This window comes from Syngnathoides biaculeatus, chromosome 10, assembly GCF_019802595.1.
Source record: "Syngnathoides biaculeatus isolate LvHL_M chromosome 10, ASM1980259v1, whole genome shotgun sequence".
Taxonomy (NCBI): Eukaryota; Metazoa; Chordata; class Actinopteri; order Syngnathiformes; family Syngnathidae; genus Syngnathoides; species Syngnathoides biaculeatus.
In genome coordinates this window covers 12,580,092-12,585,222 of record NC_084649.1, presented here as the reverse complement: position 1 = coordinate 12,585,222, position 5,131 = coordinate 12,580,092, and the positions used below count along the sequence as shown (strand labels likewise).

General features: G+C 40.5%; 1 long non-coding RNA gene across 1 annotated transcript; it reads right to left on the bottom strand.

The window, feature by feature from the left end:
- Positions 1-205: 205 nt before the first annotated feature.
- LOC133507535 (uncharacterized) lies at positions 206-5,131 on the bottom strand. The gene is made up of 3 exons (XR_009796839.1): positions 3,714-5,131; positions 3,002-3,186; positions 206-2,402 (listed from the first exon to the last, which is right to left on the bottom strand). It is a non-coding gene; the product is annotated as an uncharacterized LOC133507535 (long non-coding RNA).

The window sequence follows — 5,131 nt, the reverse complement described above, 5'->3', positions numbered from 1 at the left end:
AAAAATGTCATATTGCTCTATAAAACAGCAGTACTAATTAAGTACTGATAAGTAATAATGAATCCAAAAATAAATAGCTTCAAATGAATCTGCCACATTAAGAGTCCAAATTTATGTTGGGGCCAAAATAAGTACAGGGAAGGGAATTGCTTCCTTTTACTGCCGCAAATTAACTCAACTCAACTTTATTCATAAAGTGCTGCACACAAATAAAAGACAACGACAAGATATAAAATAATCTTGCATTAAACAATAAAACACCAAAACAGTTTGAACGTCAAAGAATGTTTTTTTTAGTATTGTTGCCATGTCAATTCCAGTTGACCAATGTGAACGAACGAAAAACAAGGAGGGGAAAAAAATGGTTTTCTTGCAATATACTTAAAATTGTACACAAACCATTGAACAATTGTGTGTTAATTTTAGCCTTATTGTATTACATTCCCTACATTTCATTTCATGTGTTAAACTTGTAAAAAGTAGCCTTTTTGTATTTGCAAGACAACATTTTAATCAAGTGCCTCACGCTTCAGACCAGTGAGAACAACTGCAGCTTGTCAGAAATCATCTTGACGTTGTAGAAAACAATTTCAAATCGAAAGATCAAAGGTGAAAGGTTGGAATTATGCTGTCAGGTCAGGGGCTCTTGGGCTCATTTCGGGTGGTGGTGGTTTGGGCGTGGGGGGCGGGGTGTGCGGGGAGGGGGCTGACCAGGTGTGGGTCCATGTAACACACCAACAACAATAACAAACAGAAATCAAGGATATTAACCCGGTTTGTTATTGTGAAGGAAATGCTCGAAAGGTATACGGAGCGGGGGTGAGGGGGGGGGGGTGTAAGAAGTGGGGGCTGGGCAGCGTGGGCGGCTTGTGCAGCATAGGTGGGTCATTTGCAAGCTGTCCGATGACGGGCCTCATTCGTGAGGAGCAGTACAGGCCCCCATTCTCTGTCCAATGCTCGCTGTTCCCCACCCCCTCTCTCACCGTATACCCCATAGGAGGAGCTCTGTTGCGCCGCGGCCGCACTAAATCAACACCGTCCTAATGAGGTGTCACACTTGACCCCCAGCAGCCTCGGCCCCTCACTTGGGTGTCAGCGCCACAATGAGCGCTCCTCCATCTCCAGCGCCGGGCTGACACATTTTGATTCATGAGAGAGCCTGGCCCCCGTCAGGTCAAAATTACCCCTATCAAAACGCCGCCATCCAAACATTCATCAAGCCTACCTCTGGACCTCCTTTTGCTCGCTTCTCTTAAAACAAGAATCAACAAATACCGGAATCCTGCTCAGGCACACTCCCCTTTTTATCACACAACAGCATGTCGTCATCATGTCACCGATCGCCTCCTGTTGGAGTGCCCTTGAGCCCCTCGGGTCCTAACGGCTCTCAGAGCGATGAACTCTGTCCCCCAGGTGTTCCTGAGCCTGTCTTCTGACCTTGTGACCCAAAACAGCTCCTAATTTGAACAGCTCAGAAGCAAAAGGAGTACCAAGTCACCAAAAGATGTCCCGGTTCAGATCTTCACTTTCCACCAACCATTCAGGTAGGAGGAGAACCACAGTACAGCACTAAGGAGTTTAATTTGTTCCGTGACTGAGCTCGTAACTCAGTTTACTAATTTCTTAAATCATGTGATGCTGGGGCGGCACGGTGGATCAGCTGGTAAAGCGTTTGCCTCACAGTTCTGAAGACCCAGCTTCGATCCCAGCCCCGCCTGTGTGGAGTTTGCATGTTGCACTCTAAATTGCCCTTAGGTGTGATTGTGAGTGTGACGGGTTGTTTTCCTCCATGTGCCCTGCGATTGGCTGGCAAAGAGTTCAGCATGCACGCACCTCCTGCCTGTTGAGAGCTGGGATACGCTCCAGCACTCCCTGTGACCCTCGTGGGGACAAGCAGCTAAGAAAATGGATGGATCGACTTTTATTCATTTTAGCTTCTATTTTTACTTCCCTTTGTTATGTGTTTTGCTCTGTTATTTACTATGCTTTGTTTATTTCAGCTTCAATATTTGTAGGTTTTTTTTTTGTTTTGATCATTCCAGCTTAATGTTATTAGTTTTGCAAGAATTTATGTCAATTAATTCATGTTTTTGGGATGTAGGAGGAAACCATAGTACCCGGAGATCTGGGATCTCAGAACTGTGAGGCCAACGCTTTACCAGTTGAGTCACCGTCCCGCCTGAAAAAAAGTAAAAAAAGTAAATGTTTAGTGAAAAGCTCAATTAAGAGTCAATTGTCAGTTCTTAAAAACAAGAACAGTCACTGTAGCCCTGAGGGTCTCTCGCAGTCTGTTCCACAAACAGGACCCGTAAAAATGGAATCATGTTTCGCCGTGAGTTCGTGTCCTGACTTGAAATGCTCAAAAGGCCGCAGTCAGAGGATCACACCGCTCAAAAGGGGCTCTGAGGGATGGAAAGAACCAACAGCATCAAGACATTTAAACGGCAGTCAAAAAATGTTAAAATTGATCCTGAAACACATTCGGTTGATTGATTTTAAAACTGCTGTAACATGTTCCCGCTTTCTGGTCTTCGTCGGGACACGTCGCCAAATTCTGTCGTAATTGTATGCATGAAATGCTCTTTTCAGGAAGATCAGAAAGCAAGGCTTCCAGTAATGGATCCGATTATTGATAAAAGTGTGCATTAGCGTCTCTGTGTCTGCCTGTCTGGGTATATTCTTCGAGTGATAAAAAGACTTTTGTTTGATGTGTGAGATAAAATTGAGCTCAGGGTCAAAATACCACCCAGGCTCTCACTTGGGTTGAGAGATTTAGAGATAGTTTGTATTTTAGTTTGAATTTTTCTCCCTGGGCCTCGTACTGCTGACTCAAGCTGAGTCTGGTCCTAGTTAAGCTAAAGAAAGTTCTCTGCCTTCCAAGATTTGTAAGAAAGAGGATCAGTTAAAGATCTCATATTTTGCTAGACCAACTTTTTCTAGTATTTATGATGATATATTGGCTCTAGAGTAAAGGTGAAATATGAATTAAAATGGTCCACACATTTCAGACGTGTTTTTTGCCGAGAACCCTGAAATCAGGTCATTCGAATTCCGTGGTAGGTCGCTGGCGAACACCTTGGCCTCCCTCTGCCCTCCGGAACCAGCGCTGTCAACATAACAAACGGGCGCCCTTGGAAGTGGGTCCAATCGGTGGTAAGGCCAAATATGGATAAAGCTGGGAAAAAACTGGGTCAAACACAAGTTGCTGTCAGAGGGGCCTTTTCTGGACACTCGTATGACAAAACCAAGATGTTTTTTTAAAATGAAATTAACACTATTATACAAAAACCACGTTAGAGTCACTCTATGGAGGTCCATATAGCCAACATAAAGAAATGTCCTGTTTTATAGGTTTTAGACTAATCACAGTTCAAAACATTACTAAAAGATCTCAGTATGATGCAGTACAGTCAAACAATAAGCACAATAATAAACAACTTTTAAATTAATATCACTGATGAAATAAAATATTTTAATTTTTGTAAAGGCATAATACTGTATTTCATAAATCTTGATGTGCATGAGGCCTCTTTTAAATTATCCTAAAAAAATGAAAAAATAAAGCTTAGTCCTTAGAGTCATACTTTATTTGAATCAGGCAGATTTTTTAAATTTTTTTTTCCCAAGACGCCTGCCAGCCTTTGCCCGCGGTGTTAAAGCAGCAAGTTTGTAATACCCTCATTTGAGTGTCAAAACGTCTGACGAACACAAACCTGATGTTGCCGCTGACCAGCAGGCCTGTCCTGGTTTCTGTCAAAGCTCCTCATTTAGCCCCCGAGGCCGGTCGGCTTCAAATTAAAACGGGACTCCTCCCAAAGTCGAGTCTATTCCAAATGATAGCATTAACTCTGCGGAAAACAACAACACTTTTACTGTATGTCATGAGGAGTATTTTTACAAATTTGTAGAAAAACAAACAACACTTTTACTGTATGTCATGAGGAGTATTTTTACAAATTTGTAGAAAATGGAAAATGATGAAAGATATATTGATTGCATGCATTATAATTTCTAATCTAGTCTTACTTTATATATCACATGTAATTCCACACTCATATACAATAAAACAAAGAGATTCTGAATGGCTAATTTTAATTGTCACTGCAAAACTACCAATTGCTCAGTTTTTATTGACACTGTCAGTGTTATTTACTTAACAGGATGTTTATGACATTAATTTGTAAGATTGTAGAACTGTGGTGCATCTAACTAAGAGTTGTTTCCTCTTTCCTCTTCCTCTTTCATATAAATAACAAAATATCTCATTAGATTTGGTACATAAATGTTTTCAAATGATCATCTTTAAAATTGCTTGTCAAATAAGTCAAAGTAAAATTGGATTCAAATGAGAGTCAGAGCTTTTGTTGGAGTTGACTTTTTGTAGAGCAAGGAAACATATGAAGAGTTTGTTTTCAAAACGAGACATAGGCATTTTTTTCAGATTTACGAAACTCGCGCCAAAATTATCCGGATAACTCTTCATATTTCGTCACTGGAAGTTACAGTAAGTCGAAGCAGACACTGCGCATATTAGATTTAGCCATACGAACTGTGTAATTTCTTTCAGTAGTAAAACCATTTTCAGCCATGCCTGATGATGGCGTCAAGGGTGAATGTTAACTTCAGGCAAGAGGCACCGTGGACACAAATATACAAACAGTCATTCGTACTCACTTTCACAGCTAATGAGAATTTTTGAGTCTTCAATCAACCTGGCATGCATGTTTCTTGAATATGTACAGAAACAGGAGTACAAGTTACAGCTACAACAAACAAATGCCACACTGGAAAGCCAGAGCCGAGATTGGATTCCCTGAACCTCAGAACTGTGAGCTGGACGTGCTCACTTCTCGTTCACCGTGTGATCAAATGTAGAATATTGATGGACTAAAATTCCATTATTTTTTTTTGTACGTATTTGTTATTTATTTAAGTATTTGCGACATAAAGGATTACATTTAATGATGATTATCAAAGCTATTATTTCGTTTATTTGTATTTGTACATACATTTGTACAATAGAATAGTACCATTTAAGTGTAGGACCTCTTGATTTAATTACAAAATTTCAGGATGTCTTTAGGTGCTAAATACAGTGAAGAAAATAAGTATTTGAACACCCTGCAAATAG